Raw genomic sequence first — 17,282 nt, 5'->3', positions numbered from 1 at the left:
GGCTGAATCTCGAGGCATCAAATCCTAACAATCTCCATCTCAACTCGATATTTGGCCTTCTCCAAACTCCGAGAGCTTCTCGATCTACTTTGCCCCTATGTCCTGGGGCAATCGTTTGCTGATCATGGATGGGCAAACATGGGAGTCGAGTCAGGCTACTCGATCCCATCTCCGTCGTATGCTGTGCTCCTTCTGACCTGAGACCTGCTCGGGGCATCGTCCTGCGGTAATAGAAACTCACCTTGCGACGTCGCCTCTCGTTCTTTCGAGTCTCCTGTCTCGTGCCCGATCCGCCTCCACCTGGAGCTCCATCTCGCTTTGGGCTCCGCTTGGCTCCCGAAGCTCCACCTCGCACTGGGCTTCCCGCCAAGTAATAATGTCCTCTGCTCCCCTTCTTTCCCTCCAACACAATCCTATCATCGCGTAGCACCCTCAGGATTCCTCCATCAGCTACCGTCCTGTAGCCTCTCGAATCCAGTCTGCTAAGTGAGACAAGATTCTGTCTGAAATCAGATATGTATCGGACCTCCCCCAATCTCTTCACTGCACCGTCATATGTCCTCAAGCTGACCGTCCCAATGCCTCTGATCGCACAGCTCGATCTATCCGGTAATGGATTACTCACAGGAAAAGGTCACTCCCGCCGCAGAGAGGGGAGAGAGAAGAAAAGTATACAGTGCCCTCACTGTTCTTCAAAGAGTCAAACTGCTCCTCTCTGCATCATACATGATAGGGACATGCAGAATCTAATATCCACTGTCGGGAAGAAGTAGATATCTTGTCAGATATCTCCAGGATATCTTCATCTGAATTGCTGCCGGCCGTCGCTACAGCAGCCACCGTCCGATTTTTGAGTTGAGGGTAATCTCTGGCTAGATGCCCCAACTCCTCACATCGGTAATATCTGATTTTGCTCAAGTGTCTCCTGGACTTAGATCGTCCTCGTTGCGATCTCCTGTCGCTCCGTCTACTGCCTCCTGCTCCTTCAGAAGCCACCAAAGCTGAGCTACCGCCACCTGAGCTCGAAGCCGGGTTCTCCCTCCTGAGAACCTTGTTCTGGAGTATCGCTGCGGTGATCTCGTCCATCTTGATAGTGCTTTTTTTCATTAGAAAAGCAGTCACCAAAGACTCGTACGAAGGGGGAAGCGACGTCAGCAAAACCAGCGCCCTGGTCTTCTCTTCAACATTCTCGCCAATGCTGAGGAGGTCAGTGAGGATCTTCTGGAAGTGGCTGAGATGCTCCTGCACGCTGTCCCTCAGCCATCCACAGTTGGTAGAACTGCCTCCAGAGGAAAAAAGTGTTAGTGAGAGACTTCGTCAGGTACAACTCTTCGAGCTTCGACCACAGCACCGTCGGAGAAGTCTCGCTCAGCACATGGATCACCACCTCATCCGTCAGGTACATGCGGATGGTGCTCACCGCCTGCATTTGTAGCCGTTTTCAATCCCGCACCTCCATGGTGGTCGGCTTCTCATCGCACAATAGAGCATCGATCAATTCCTGTTGGATGAGCACGTCTTTCACCCTTACCTGCCACAAAGAGAAATTGCTCTTACTATCAAACTTGTTGATCTCCATCTTGATTGATCCTGTCTTCTCCATCTTCAGTCTTGCTCACCACCGCTGCAATCTGCGTCTTTGTACCGTCTTGCTCTGATACCACTTGTTGGGTTGATATTTGGTCAGGATACCACCTTCCAGGACCTTTTCAGTACCACGCGATGCAGCAGGAAGAAAGAAGAAATAAAACAAAAACAATCAAAATACGTGGATCAGCCACAAAAAAGGGCTCGCCTCCATGGGGCATGCAAACTTCACTATGAAAAAAAAAATTACAAGAGGAGACCTCACCCTCAACCCTTGTACACCCAATTCTCTCTCATCTGAAATTTTCCTCACAAAAGCTCTTTTGGAAGACCCCTCCTAAACTCCTGAAGTGCCCGGCGTTCGTTGTCCAGGAGTCCTGCTCCTTCTCTCTCAGCGGCCTCACACCTCTTTTTCTCTTGGGTTCTGCGCGGCGTCCTCAGCAAAAAAAATCGAATCTTTCACCTCCTTCTTCATTGTTCAGGCCCTTTTATAGGGCTAAAACTCAATTAGATTAGATTTAAGAGCCCTAATCAAACCCAATTAAGGCCCCAAACCATTGGATCGTCACCGGGAACTTCCTAGGCCATTCGATCGCGATCGGTCCACGAAATAGTACCGTGGACCACGAGAAATGCGTGGGAAATGCCCACGCGTCCACAGGCCCAGCCGTGGACCGCCCGGTCCACGGTGGATCGGGGTATAGCCCCAGGCAAGGTGCCTGGATCTGGGCCGGCCCGCGCGTGCGGGCCTGGGCTGCGCGCCCGCCTGGGCCGTGCACCTGGGTCGCGCGTGCGGACCTAAAGAAATACTTGGCTTCTCCATCTTTACTCATAAAACTAAAGGTCGGAGAAATACTATATCTCTACTTGGCGACATCAATAGAGGCGGTTAGCTCGGTACTCGTTCGGAAAGACGAAAATCGAATTCACCAACTCGTCTACTACACTAGCAAAGTACTCCACAACGCCGAAGTCCGATATTCAAGAGCGGAGAAAATGATCTACGCTTTGATCATATCGGCGCAACAGCCTCGCCCTTACTTACAGGCACACTCCATTGCGGTCCTTACCGATCAACCATTAAAAGCGATCCTGCACTGTCCTGATACATCGGGACGAATGGCGAAGTGGGCGGTGAAGCTAGGTGAATTCGACATACAATATCGACCACGGCCATCCATGAAGGCACAAGTTCTAGCCGACTTCATCGCATAATGCACAATAGTTGACAACAAGTCGAAAGATGCAACTACAAAAGAGGTTGCAACCCCCGAGCTCGACCTAAGGTCGACCTGGGTGCTGCATATCGACGGGGCATCGAATGCTCAAGGTAGTGGAGCTGGCCTCATTCTCACCAACTCTGAAAGGGTGGTCATCGAGTACGCCCTTCGATTTGACTTCAAAGCTTCAAATAACCAAGCCGAATACAAAGCTCTCTTAGCTGGTTTGAAAATGACTAAGGAGCTCGAGATTGACAGTCTGAAAGTCTTCACCGACTCTCAATTGATCGTGGGACAAGTCAAAGATGAATTCGAAGCTCGGGACCCAATCATGGCAATATACCTTCAAAAGGTGAAAGATCTCGTGACAAATTTAAGATACTTCGAGATCTTCCACATACCCAGGACTGAGAATGTTCGAGCCGATGCACTTTCCAGACTAACAACGACTGCTTACAGTTCACTGGGTCGAACATTTGTGGAGTGTCTTAAGCAATCGAGCATCGACAAAAATGAAAAAGTGTTGCAGCTAACAGTCGAACTTAGTTGAATGGATCCGATCATCCGGTATCTGTCCGACGGAGTCTTCCCTGAGGACCCTGCAGAAGCAAAACGAACCCGATGGGCAGCTTCCCAGTATGTGATGATGGATGGTCATCTCTACAAAAGATCATTCTCCCTTCCCTTACTGAAGTGCCTAGGACCGACCGATGCCGACTATGCACTTAGAGAAGTACATGAAGGAATTTGTGGAAGCCACTTGGGGGGCAAACCATGTGGCTGACTTGGCCCGGAGGTGCGAACCATGCCAGAAATATGCCAACATACAGTATCAACCCATCAGTCGGCTAACGTCCATTGTCGCACCCTGGCCTTTCGCTTAGTGGGAAATCGACATATTCGGTCCTTTTCCCCCGACGTCTGGTCAAAGAAAATTCATAGTGGTTGCAATCGACTATTTCACCAAGTGGGTAGAAGCCGAACCTCTGGCCCAAATCATCGAATACAAAATGAAAGACTTCATCCAGAAATTCATCATCTACAGATTCGGACTGCCGCATATCATCATCACCGACAACGGACGACAATTCGATAATCAGGACTTCAGAGAATTCTGTACGAAGTTCCATATTACACATAAGCTTACATCAGTCGGGCACCCGCAATCAAACGGAGAGGTTGAGGTGACCAATCGAAATCTTGCACGGGCTAAAGATTCGACTGAATGAGGCTAAAGGTCTTTGGATCGAAGAGCTATATCCAGTCTTATGGACGTATCGGACAACTCTCCGTATACCGACTGGAGAGTCTCCTTTCAACTTAGCCTACGAGACGGAGACGATGATCTCACTCGAGATCGGATTACCATCGACAAGAGTTGAGCAATACAATGAACCGGACAACTCCGAGCGTCGGAGAGCCGACTTAGATCTCCTACCAGAACTCCGATGCGAAGCTCAACTTCGCATGGCCACGTATCGGTAAAAGATAGCTCGGTACTATAACACCAAAGTCAAGCTGAAAGTTTTCCGATCAGGAGACTTAGTTCTGAGAAAAGTAGAAATTTCAAAACCTCTAGATCAAGAAAAGCTATATCCGAACTGGGAAGGATCCTACAGGATATCAGAGACAAACAAATCGGGTGCCTATCGGCTCGAAACCTTAGAAGGTTCGGCTATTCTCCGAACATGGAATGCTGACAATCTAAAACTGTACTATCAGTAATCCTTGTACGCACTTGAAAATACAGTTCTGTTCCAGAATCGTAAACCAGACTTCTAATGAAATGTCGGTCTTCGTTGTGGAGACCGGATCATCGATATCACGGCTTGGGGTCTGATTTTTCAAAGAAGTCAGAAAACTTCAGCTTGACCACCGACTGCATACCGATTTTCCTGCAGAACCGACCTATCTACTTCAACGGGAGGCTAACGCCGGCCACACAGATTTTCTCCACAAAAGCCATACCGTCCCTATAGTTAGCTTTCCGTTCAGATGACTGGCTAATTTGCCAACTTGGTATCAACTAAGAAAGGCAAAATATCAAAACAACCAAGGTTAGATTGGAATTATACCGACATGGCCACGGTCAGTCGAGAGATATTCGGCTTGCCACCGTTTATCAGATAATACGACGTATGAATTCGATCAAGGTTCGGGTAATGGATATACAACTTACTATCGTTATCCTAACTAAATATGTTGGAAACTACATGACTAGCAGACCTTACAATCTGCGGAATGGTCGGATCTACGATCTACATTCGGAGATTACTCCACGGACGGACATCACAGACATTTCAGCAAACAAAAATTCTATATTTTGAAGAAAAATATTTTCATTCATTATCAAAAAAAAAAGTACAAAATTGGACCGAAGTCCGATTACAACTTTCTTTACAAAAAAAAAAAAAGATACACCGACTAATCTTCGTCACCACCTTTCGTTCCGTTGAAGAATCGGTGGACCCACTTTGAATCAGTTTCTCCAACAAATTTTACCTTCTAGCTCGAGAATGGTACGAATCGGATCAGACTGCGAAGATGGTTGGTCAATTATACTGCCCAACCAACCACGCCAATAGCCTGATCCACTTTTACATGAAAAATGCGATCAACGACCGCACCCTCCTTGCTGAAGTCCGATCAGCAACCGGAGCTAGAGGCGGGCTTCAGATTTTCGTCCACTGATGAAAATGACTTTGATCATGCAGCTGAGACGGGGATGCAGAATACACGATGACGGGTCATCCACCCCACCATCGGCATCGGGGGCGAAAAGCTGACGTCGGCTCGAAGCACAATTCCGCTTTCAAAACCGACTTAAATCGGACCACATAACAGGAAAATCTCCAGGTCCGACAGGGAGCCATCGGTCGGAATCTCCAACCAACCACCCCCTGCAAGAACCTCATCCATCAAAACCATTTGGGAGGGCTCTAGAAAACAAGGAACAATTTTTACTCAAGAGCGGCTCTCTGACAAAGCTCTTCCATCAGAAAGGACGAAATGAGGGATGAGTACCTAGCTGACAGCAGCCCCTTTATATAGGAATGTCTGACAACCCAGATGAAAGCGGTCAGATCGAGAACACGCTAGATGACAACATGTGGTAGCATCTGGACTCATCACCGGACTACGATTTGACGCACCTGCCCCAGATTGAACCATGTCATCTCTATCCGCATGAACGTCTCCGACCAAATGGCATCCCGACACGTGGCGAAAATCTACATGTTAGAATTAAATCCCGCGACGCTGGTTCACCTTCCCAATGTAACAGCTGGCGTCGGCTCACCTTCCCGATACGACGTCTGATACCAAATCTTCCTCCCGATACGACGGCTCGAAAGTGACAAAATGACTGTTCGGCCGTACTCCAACGAAGGTGGTATCAGAGCCGGAATTCGACATGACAGACAACAACTCCTTTCGTCTAAGGCAATTAACCATGTGACGACGCACGCAATGATCCACCATTGGACTCGGGAGTGAGGGGCAACTGTTGGAGTAAACCGATCGATCTCCGGCACACACCGACCAATGCCCGACTTTGACCCACTAAGCGAACAGACAATCCCGGAAGCGGTTACCGACTATACGTCGGCTGAGCAGACCGACGCTACTCTCGACTGACCAACCGAACACCCCTCACCGAATCAAGATCGGTAGGCGGCCGATGTTCGGACTCTACAGACAATAAGCTACTTCGACCGTCGGTATTTCAGAATTACTAACCGACTCTCGACGCACAGTCAGCCGACTCATTCAAATATATCATAACCGTCACGAATGGTTACTCCACTGATATCGCAGCGTAATCTATGGGGATTAATAACCCACTACGAGATTACCGCCCTGTGATTCTACACCGCTAAATGCGGGACCATATCCGGCAGTTACGACGATCTACTCTATAAAAAAGGAGTAAGGCAACAAATTTCGGTAAGCTAATCTTGATACGCTGAGCTCTGTCTCCGTTCTCATACTACTGTTGTCCAGTCTCCTTCTCTGACTTAAGCATCGGAGGGTCTTCGCTGGAGACAACTCCGGTCAGTGCGGACTTCATTTTGCAAGTGCTCGTTCCCGATGAACAGGCGACGAGGGGATTGGCAGCAACACTGTCTTATGCTGATTCTTGTGGATAAGATTTCCTTTCCCTTCTCTTAAGCTTTTCATGATTTCGAGGAAACAAGATGCTTGGAGGTGAATGATTGTGTTTCACGGCCTAGTCTTTAAGTGGCATCTGTGTTATAAAATTCAGTAGATTAGCATGTGAGGCTTTTGGAGAGAGCATATTACATGTGATATCTGTACTTCCATGGAGCATTAACTTATTGGCCATCATATCATTGAATAGGGCTTCTAGATGTGCCATTGCAGCATCGGTTGCTACAAGGCCTGTGGGCTGCAGTTTGGATTTTCCTGCTGTAACAGTTGTGGCAGCTCATGAAATTACTATGGAGATAATGTGGTTATGCTTGCTTTTCAGATATACTTCTTCTAATTGTTGTTGAAAAGAGGGTTAGTGCTTTGGGGCAGAGTTAGCTGGAACAAGTTCCTAGTTCATACGTGTTATAAGTTCTGTTCTATAAATAAAGGTGATGAGTGAAGAGGATTTATTTTTTGCTTCACCTTAAGGGTAGTCTTCATGTTGATTATTGATTAAAAACATGAGATATTTTGCTCTAGTTCGTTGATTTATTCTGGCTAGGACTTACTTTTTTCCTCCACATTGTGTTTAACCTTGTTTAGTTTGACAAGCTAATGAAATTGGTATGTTTTGAAGAAGATAAGATGCTGGTGACTAGAATATTTTTAATGGGCCAAAATTTAGGGTGGTACACCTTCTTGAACTTTCCTTGAAGTAACAAATGCATACAGATTTGTCAACGAGCTAAGGGATTACAAAATGTTTTGAATAGGGGGAGACCTCTAGTAAAACATACATATTATTATGATCAAGTCATAACGGTATATACTTACTAGAAAAGATAATTGGGATAGCTCTATGAAGTTTTTATAATATCACTGGAACCTCCATTTTATGGATATAAACCTTTTTGGCATCATATTTGTAGGGAAATCATGTCTTTTATCATAAGAATTGCAATTTCTCATAGCCCACGGTTCCAATCAAGAAACTGTTCTGGTCTGGGAGTCACCTTGGTTCAGCATTTGTGCATCAAATTCTTTTCTTTAAAACAATATCTCAAGGTGGACCTTTACCAGGCATAATATTTTTGTCTTCCTTATACGAATTTCTTCTCTTTAGGATGTCTTTTGTTAATTAGAAGGATTCATCATAACTGTCTGTGGGTCCTTGAGCTTGTTGGTCTCTCAGATCATCATTCCAAGGATCATATGCATGACCAGATCCCCAATGAATTAAATGTACTAATTTTAGTCTAGATTTTCTTGAGATATGCACTTCTTATCCATCTGTGGGTCATCCCACTACTAATTATTTGTCATGTCCACTGTTGAATTGCTTTACAGGGATCTCCAAAATAGGAGGCTCTTTGTTTGCCTTATAATAGGACAAATTTGCAGTTGCATCTGAATTGTATTTATCTTTTGGATTCTTGCAATTGCAACTACAGAGCAGCATTTTTAAACTGCAAAAAAGGGCACAAATCTTGTAATTGGAATCATAGACAAAATTGGCCTCGGTTCTAAATAAGATTTATTACTGGTAGAAACTCAAAGGATTCCCCTCATAACTCTCCAATTGTTGACATCTAATATTTTTAATTTTGATATATTATATATATTACTTATTTTAGTAAATATATTATAAAAATATAAATTTATTACAATAATAGTATAATTCTTGTAATATTGAATAAATCTTATAATATTATAATAGTGTAATATAATATTATTATATTACATCAAATATTTATATAAAATTATTTTATAATTTTGTAGAATTATTATATCAGTATGGTAATTACTATTCTAACGTTAATAAAATAACTATTATTTTTTGTGATTGTAATATACTTATTTAGTTATTATTTATTGTATCATAATGATTCTTATTATAATCTATATATAGTATAATAATTGTTTTTAGTTATTATAGTAATACATATTATGTGTGTTTTATCTTTATAATAATATATCTAATTATCATATTATATATAATATCCAATTATTTATAGTGATATAAGTAATTATCATTAAAATAATTTAATAGTATTAAAATAATTTAAATTATTTTTAAATAATACCCAAAGAGAGAAATTATTAGATTATTTGCAGGGTTACCATATCTCTTTCAGCATTATTTTTGCAGCTTGTGTTTGAATTGCAAACAAACCACCCCACGAAGATTTCAGGACATTTTTATTATGTTCAAACACATTGGCTTTCTGACCAAATGGTAAGATTTTGGTCATCCTTCAGAATCAGTACCACATATACCAATAAATGGTGGTTTGCTTCATTAACTGTCCTCTTAAAAGGTCAATGGATGACTTTTTATTAAGATAAATTTAGCATTCATAATGTGCTGACATGATCAACATTTGTAGGTCGACATATATAGATTGTCTACAGTCTACACTGTTTTATGCAATTTATTTTCCCATATCTTATCAAGCATATGCCTAAGTTTGCAGAAGATAATTATAAATGATTGTTGGTTAACTTCCATTCTAATTGTCACATTTCTTTCCCAGAGGATACATTATTAACTATTGCATTCATATTGATTTCACAGGCTTAGGATGTATTTGCTAAAAGCTTTCCATCGTCAAGAATGGAGATGCTGTCTCACTCAATCTAGTTCTTCCTTTACTGGCTGGTGATTTTCATGGAGACTTTTTTCTTTTTTTCTTCTCTAAACCCTCTCCTCAAAATTAATATTATGCAATCAGCTTTTCTGATCTCTGATGTACAAACTGCCTTTAATCCTTGATATGTGTTCCATACTTTGATCCAAGATTTGTTGCAAATCTGCAATTGAAAATCATCAATGAAGGAGAAAAAGGAAACAGTTAAGATAGATATCTATGGTTGACTTGTTCAGGTCACATTTAGTAATTCTAAATGTAGATAGTAGTAGCCATGTGTTCCAAGCAGGGTTTGCTGAATTGTCTCGAATCGACCAGTTCAGGGCGTTCCAAGCCATACTGACGGCAAACTGGGATGGTTTGGCCAAGCAAATTAGAACATCAGAGGAGGAAGAGGGAAAGAGAGGAAGAGAGAGAGGAGGGGAGAGGAAGAGGGGACGATACTTTTTGAGATTGGCGGTGGCCCACTGAGGCTGTCGGAGGGCCGCGGAGGCCTCCATGACTTGGTGTTGTCCGATAAAGCATTTAATCGAGAGAGAAGGAGAAAGAGAGGGGGAGCAATATTATCGAAGGGAGAGTAGCCAATAGAGAGGCTGCCAGAGGGTGCCAAGTGCCTATCGTGGCCATCAAGCGGTGGAAAACACACGAATGGAGCTGCGGCCATGAAACAGGGGTGACTGCCCCTCTTTAGTCATCGCATGTTTTTTTTTAAAAAAAATCTTAGAAATAGTGAAGCCGGTAATGGATGTACCAACTTCACTGTTCAAGGATTTTTTTAAAAAAATCTTAAAAATAGTAAAGCCGGCAAGTAGTCAGAGTTTTTCAAGAAAATCTCATGAAACAGGGACGATCGCCGATATTTCATGCCGCGGCGCCGTTGGTTACGATTGCACCATCCGATGGCCATGATAGCCAACCGGAAGCCCTCCGACGGCCTCTCCGGCCAGCAGCTTCTCCTCCCTCCTTTTCTTTTCGTCCCCCCTTTCTTTCTATCTCTTTCTCTCGATCGAGAATTGATGGGGGAAGCAAAGGCCTTGGCGGTCCTCCGAGCATGCCGGCAGCCCACTTATGGCCACCGTCGGCATCTCCTCTGACCACCCTCTCCCTCCCTCCCCTCTCCCCTCTTTCTCTCTTTTCCTCCTCCCTGTTTACCTTCTTCTCCTCTGTGTTGGTCCAGTCTGGTACGCACCCATATCGACTCATACCGTCGGCTGGCTAGCACAGGTCCTGGTTCCGATTCCACCTTTCTTGGTTCCAAGAAACCTTTTCTTAACAATGCAATCATGAAAGCTGATCAATGTGGTAGGTCAAATATAATACATCTGCCTAAGTTTATGCTTGCCATGTTAAAGAATTGGGTTCCTGCTCTAATTGTGATTACTACTTTGATGTGTTTTAGCCTTTCATATTTGTTAAAATAGAGAATTGAAGTTTCCATGTACAAGCGTCTTGTCTGATTATTTCTCTAGATGTGATAAGACAACTGGTGAAGTGTGGAATAGCTCTTCTAGCATTTCAATCTTTGAATTTTACCTAATAAAAATATTCTGATAGGAAAATTTTAGGTTCTTTATAAAACAAAGTGAAGAATGTAAAAGATGTCTTTATTGCTAAGTCATGTTGGCATATTATTTTAATGGTTGTCATACTGCCCAGGCAGCCCTTGATGATGACGTATTGCTCAGGCATTTGGCTTGACATATAAGTTACTCAACTATGATTTGATTCATCTGCTTCATTCTATTAACAAATGTGTTTTTTTTATTAATAACATTTTAACATTCCTTAAGTAATAGAAAGCAAAAATTTTACATAAATCCTTGTTAACAATTAAGACTGCTTCAACATATATTATACATTTTAGAATTTTCTGTAAACTTATAAAAGAAAGGGTGTAATGACACATTTTTCATTGAATAGCAGATATTTTCAAGCTTTTTGGTTGTCTGACTTGTTGGAGTTTGGGTTTCAGATCTGGGGTTTTGAGTGAAGACCTATTGGTATCAGTTGCTGAGAACTTAAAATTATTGTTCTTTTTCTAATGAAATATGATTTGTCTGTGTAATCCCGTTTGGTAGATTCATCTTGCTACAAATGGGTGCTAATGAACCAGGACATATTGGACCAAAGTAAAAGAAAGATTGCTTGTATACATAAACATAGCTTGCATACAGAAAGAGAAAAACAGAGGGATGGACACTCTCGTATGCACATGTGACCATTGTGCTTCCTCAGACAGGCGAGCAGCTAAGCATTTGAAGGCCCATCTACGACCCATAACAACTATGGTTTTAGTCTCTTAGATAGTTTGTACATGATATGTACTTTATATCCTAAAACTTCTGCTCTCATTGGTGGACTTTCATTGCATGCCTGCAACTAGTTCACCTTTGCTACTTAGTTCCATTGTATCGTGACAATACAGGTGCAGTGTCACCATACGCTGGAGATTGATTATATATATTATGGTATATCGGCTCATTATTAGCCAATATCTAGCATTGCATGTGACTTGCATTTCCTAAATTAAAATACTGTCAATATCTTGTTGAAATTTTCTGGAATTTGGCTATTCAGTCATGCTGGCTGGTATTGGAAAGTCCATTAAATTTCATGTTGATCTTTTCTTTTCAAAGCTACACAAGATTTTTCCAAGTATTGATGAACTTAGAGCCTAGGAAGATAGGGACTAATGTCCACCTACCTTGCTTGGTGCATGATGTGGTTACACTCATGGAGTAATCTGGACCACTTTAAACCTTACCAGAATCCCTTGCAACTTTTCTTCTCTATCATGATTTCTGAGAGAGCTAAGCTCCACAACCATCAGATCTCTTGTTATAAGCCTGGTAAAGCCACAAGCGCTATTAATTTACCGCAACCAGGTGTTTCGAGATCTCTTTGATCCCCTCCTTCAGTCTCCTTTTAACATTTTCACTATTTTATATTAAGTTGTTATTTTGCTTCCCTATGGAATAAATTTTTTATTTTTTATTTTATAAAGTTATTAAGCTATGTTTCTTCCATCTCTCTGCTGAGAGATTTTGTTTTTTTTTTTCACTCTCAAGCGGCAAAATTACTCTATTTGGCTCCTTTTTTTTTTCTTCACATTGAATTAGATCACTGGTTGTTCTTGTCACTCTTGATCTTCCGTGCCATATTATTTAAATGACACTATGTAGATTGTAGACCAACTATCCTCAATGAAAACTGTAGAAATCATGTGGAAGTGGCAGTGACATGCAGCACCACAGCTTTGGCTGAATAAGTTCTTCAAAATCTTAGGAACAGCATAATGCCTCCCCTAAAGCTGTTTGCTTACGAAATTGTTTAAAATTGGAGGGGCAAATGCATGGACTGTCCTGAATTAAATTCCTTTTTATATCAAACAACTGCTTGCTTTTTAAAGTTCGGTTTCCTTCAATCTGGTTGCATGATTTCGTAGATTTTTTTCAATTTGCTGGCCAACAATGGATTAGCTGCAGGGCAAGTGATATTTCATGTATGTTGTATCATCAAATTCAGTTTAAACAGAAAACAATGACATATTTAATACATCTTTCATCTGTTTGATGCATCTCATTTAATGTATATTAATTGCAGACTCATTTCCACATAATTCCTCATAAAGCAGATGACCAGCTATGGTCTTCAGAGGTAAGAGGATTGACACTACATTCATTTTGGCTTAAGTTATTCCGCTGCCTTTTGAACACAATATTTTCAGAGTTGTAGAATGCAGCCCTTGAAGGGAGCCAGAAAACTGTCAATCTCGGAATTGCATTCAAAAATGGCTTTCCGCTCTTTCTAGTCATGGTTGCAGAACTCTGGGACCTCTGCTCCCAAAATATATACAAGATTAGGGGTCTCAATTAGTATTTTATGCACACTAGGCTCTCTTAAATATTTGTTAAAAAAATATCTATTCAAGTTAATGTTAGGAATTTAATTATTTCCTGCCTTTTGTGACAGTGACAGTGAATCTCAAAGTGATCAATATTGTAAGATTATGAGACATTTCTAAGGTAATTTTTCTAGTTATTGTTAATGTGGTAAAAGGGACAGTCCGCATCATAAAATTGAACTAGACTAAACAAACATGCATCATAATTTTATATTTTAAATTGTCTGTAAAAAATTCAGTACTTTTGTTAGCAAAAATTTATGGCTTCCAAGAAAGCAAAGATAAAAGCGAGGAATGGCAAAAATTTAGTGCAAATGCTGTGTCCAACATTAATTGTCACGCCTCTAACCCAATATCCGAGTCGGATACATGATGATCGCACATTTTTTAGAGCAAGCCCTAAAGAATATGCAAGGCCAAATTAAATCGTTATAACTTTAACATCCATAATAATTTATTTCAACAATAATTTGTAAAACTTTGCATAATTACAATTTAAATTTCTTCAATTCTCTGATCAGATACTATGACACTCTATTTATCCTTCTGCTCAACCGTAAATCCAAGCTATAGCCAATCATAAGCATCCTGTAACTCTGAGAAGAAAAAGAAAGAAGAAGGGGTATGAGTTTTACAGCCCAGTAAGAATTCTCATATCACACTGATATAATAATATAATCTAAAAATAAAGATAAACAATAAAATATAAAATCTCATATTCAATGTTCAGAATAATGCAACTGTTAGGATTTGACGCTTCGAGATTGAGCCCACATTGAGTCCACAGCGAGGTTCGCGGCGAAAAACGGAGTCCAACGAGATCAAGATCACCTGAATCGGAGCTCGGATGGAGGAGATACGAGCTTTTGAAGTCGGCACGAGAATCGAGGCGACGGAGGACCGCCGGTGACCGGCGACGGACGGCAGTGGCGCGGTCGCAGGCGGCGGCACGCGGGATGCGCGTCCCAGGCCCGTGTGGGACGAGGGACCCAAGCCCGCGCGGGATGCGCGACCCAGGCCTGCTGGCCCCTTGCCCCGATCCATCGTGGACCGGGTGGTCCACGGCGCGGTCTGTGGACCGCGTGGGCATTTTCCACGCATTTTTTGCGGTCCACGGTACTATTTCGTGGACTGGAGCGCGATCTAAGGGCCGAGGAGGCTCTCGGTCTTGATCCGACGGTCCAGAAAGTTTTTTGGTTTTGTTTAGGACTCCTAATCCCTCTCTAATCAAGTTTTAAACTAGGTTTAAGCCTTTAAAAGGCCCTGTGAGGTAACAGAGAGGGTGTGGGTTCGGTTTCTCGCCGCCGTACGAACCAGAGGAGAGAGAGAGAGGCTAGGGCGCTGAGAGAAGGAGCAGGAGGCTCCTGGACAGCGGTCGCCAGGCTCTTCAGGGGTTCAGGGGGGTCTCCAAGAGAGAGAGAGCTTTTGTGAGGGGAACTTTATGTGAGAGAGAATTGGATATACAAGGGTTGAGGGTGAGGTCTCCTCTTGTAAAATTTTCTTTTCATAGTGAAGTTTGCATGCCCCGTGGAGGCGAGCCCTTTTGTGGCTGATCCACGTATTTTGATTGTTTTTCCTTTTGTTTTGTTTCTTCTTTCTTTCTTCTGCATCGCGTGGTACTGAAAGGATCTTGGGAGGTGGTGTCCTGGCCAGACATCCACCCAACAAGTGGTATCAGAGCAAGGCGGTACAAGGACGCAGATTGCAGTGGTGGTGAGCAAGACTGAAGATGGAGAAAACAGGAACAATCAAGATGGAGATCAACAAGTTCGATGGTAAGAGCAATTTCTCCTTGTGGCAGGCAAGGGTGAAGGACGTGCTCATCCAACAGGGGTTGATCGATGCTCTCTTGTGCGATGAGAAGCCGACCACCATGGAGGTGCGGGATTGGAAACGACTACAGATGCAGGCGGTGAGTACCATCCGCATGTACCTGGCAGATGAGGTGGTGATCCATGTGCTGAGCGAGACTTCCCCGACGGTGCTGTGGTCGAAGCTCGAGGAGTTGTACATGGCGAAGTCTCTCACCAATACTCTTTTCCTCTGGAGGCAGTTTTACCAACTGCGGATGACTGAGGGACAGAGCGTGCAGGAGCATTTGAGCCACTTCCAGAAGATCCTCACCAACCTTCTCAGCGTTGGCGAGAACGTTGAGGAGAAGACCAGGGCGCTGGTTTTGCTGGCGTCGCTTCCTTCTTCGTACGAGTCCCTGGTGACTGCTCTTCTAGTGGGGAAGAGCACTATCAAGATGGACGAGGTCACCGCGGCGATACTCCAGAACGAGGTTCTCAGGAGGGAGAACCCAGCTTCGAGCTCAGGTGTCGATAGCTCAGCTTTGGTGACTTCTGGAGGTGCAGGAGGCGGTAGACGGAGCGACAGGAGATCGCATCGAGGGCAGTCTAAGTCCAGGAGGGACTTGAGCAAAATCAGGTGTTACCGGTGTGAGGAGTTGGGGCATCTAGCCAGAGATTGCCCTCAACTGAAAAATCGGACGGTGGCTGCTGTAGCGACGGCCGGCAGCGATTCAGATGGAGATGTCCTAGAGATATCTGACGAGGTATCTACTTCTTCCCAGCAGTGGATATTAGATTCTGCATGCCCCTATCATGTGTGTTGCAGAGAAGAGCAATTTGACTCCCTGGAGAACAGTGAGGGCACTGTATATCTGCCGGATGGATCGAGCTGTGCGATCAGAGGTATTGGGACGGTCAGCTGGAGGATACATGACGGTGCAGTGAGGAGATTGGGGGAGGTCCGATACATACCCAATTTCAGACGGAATCTTATCTCACTTAGCAGATTGGATTCGAGAGGCTACAGGATGGTAGTTGGTGGAGGAATCCTGAGGGTGCTACACGGCGATAGGATTGTGCTAGAGGGGAAGAAGGGGAGCAGAGGATATTATTACCTGGCAGGGAACCCAGTGCGAGGAGCATCGGGAGCCAGGTGGAGCCCAGAGCGAGGTGGAGCTCCAGGAGGCGGATCGGGCACGAGACAGGAGACTCGGGAGGATGAGAGGCGACGTCGCAAGGTAAGATTCCTATTGCCGCAGGATGATGCCCCGAGCAGGTCTCAGGTCAGGAGGAGCACAGCATACGACAGAGATGGGATCGAGCAGCCTGGCTCGACTCCCATGTTTGCCCATCCATGATCAGCAGGCGATTGCCCCAGGGCATGGGGGCGAGGAGATCCAGAAGCTCTCGGAGTTTGGAGGAGGCCGAATATCGAGTCGAGGTGGAGATTGTTAGGATTTGACGTCTCGAGATTCAGCCCACAGTGAGGTTCGCGGCGAAAAATGGAGTCCAACGAGACCAAGATCACTTGAATCGGAGCTCGGATGGAGGAGATACGAGCTTTTGAAGTCGGCACGAGAATCGAGGCGGCGGAGGACCGCCGGCGACCGGCGGCGGGCGGCCGCAGGCGGCGGTGCGCGGGACGCGCGTCCCAGGCCCGCGCGGGATGCGGGACCCAGGCCTGCGCGGGACGCGCGACCAAGGCCCAGGCCCGCGCGGGACGCGCGACCCAGGCCTGCTGGCCCCTTGCCCCGGTCCACCGTGGACCGGGTGGTCCACGACGCAGTCTGTGGACCACGTGGGCATTTCCCACGCATTTCTCGCGGTCCATGGTACTATTCCATGGACCGGAGCGCGATCTAAGGGCCGAGGAGGCTCCCGATCTTGATCCGACAGTCCAGAAGGTTTTTTGGTTTTGTTTAGGACTCCTAATCCCTCTCTAATCAAGTTTTAAACTAGGTTTAAGCCTTTAAAAGGC

At 44.3% G+C, this 17,282-nt stretch overlaps 1 long non-coding RNA gene across 42 annotated transcripts in view; it reads left to right on the top strand.

Annotated features, from left to right (window-relative positions):
- The window catches only part of LOC105051413 (uncharacterized), a 36,072-nt gene extending 22,436 nt beyond the window's left edge, over window positions 1-13,636 (top strand). For 30 of the 42 annotated variants that reach the window (XR_002165484.2, XR_833229.3, XR_012134495.1 and 27 more), the window contains 3 exons: window positions 9,535-9,618; window positions 13,211-13,264; window positions 13,335-13,636. This is a non-coding gene — a long non-coding RNA (uncharacterized lncRNA). Of the gene's footprint in view, window positions 1-9,534; window positions 9,619-13,052; window positions 13,110-13,210; window positions 13,265-13,334 lie in introns of all 42 variants that reach the window. The other 12 variants (XR_012134485.1, XR_012134481.1, XR_012134482.1 and 9 more) reach the window with 5 other exon arrangements.
- Window positions 13,637-17,282: the final 3,646 nt, after the last annotated feature.

The sequence above is a fragment of the Elaeis guineensis genome, chromosome 9, assembly GCF_000442705.2.
Source record: "Elaeis guineensis isolate ETL-2024a chromosome 9, EG11, whole genome shotgun sequence".
Classification (NCBI taxonomy): Eukaryota; Viridiplantae; Streptophyta; class Magnoliopsida; order Arecales; family Arecaceae; genus Elaeis; species Elaeis guineensis.
Note: the sequence above shows the minus strand (reverse complement) of the source record. Positions and strands in the feature narration are given on the sequence as shown.